The sequence below is a fragment of the Pleurodeles waltl genome, chromosome 7, assembly GCF_031143425.1.
Source record: "Pleurodeles waltl isolate 20211129_DDA chromosome 7, aPleWal1.hap1.20221129, whole genome shotgun sequence".
Classification (NCBI taxonomy): domain Eukaryota; kingdom Metazoa; phylum Chordata; class Amphibia; order Caudata; family Salamandridae; genus Pleurodeles; species Pleurodeles waltl.
In genome coordinates this window covers 1,212,319,112-1,212,319,761 of record NC_090446.1, presented here as the reverse complement: position 1 = coordinate 1,212,319,761, position 650 = coordinate 1,212,319,112, and positions in this window count along the sequence as shown.

Here is a 650-nt window from a genome sequence, read left to right as displayed (position 1 = left end):
CCCCCTGTCGTTGTGTTTCCTACAATTGCCGCCTCGCTGGTCTTGTGCGTGCGTTAGTCTTATCAGTGACTGGTGTTTGGAGTGACGCTCATTTCCGGCCTGTGGTTAGGCTTAAGCAGCAGTGCCCTGGGGCTTGTGGGAGAAGTCTATTTATGGTGACTTTAAAACAGCAGTTACCAGTCAGAGCTGCGGACGAGGGACTGGCAAGTATTGCAAATAATGTCGTTTGGATGCGACCCTCGAATGTTGCGTGTAATATGTGTAAGGTGTTTGTGAGAATCAAACAGTTGAGTGGACTGTGAGTGAATGGTAAAGTCGCAACTTTACTTTTGTTTATTCTGCAGCACTGGAGTATTGTTGACAATGTCATGACAGTTATTCCATTTGCATCGCTTTTATGTCGCGACCCAATTTTTGGCTGCTTTTGCCTCAGTTACTTTTTTTTTTGCTATCATCCATCTCCTTTTAATAAATGTTAGGGTTTTGCTTGTTTCTTTGTTTTAGAATAAAATAAAGTGGAAAGTTGACAAAGAAAACAGGACCCGTGGGAGCTAAAAAACACAGTTGACACCCATTGCTTTTTCTCTAGAAATTGCTCTGTCAGAATCTGACCTAAGAGCGCATTCGCCTCAGGTCGATTTTGCCAAGTC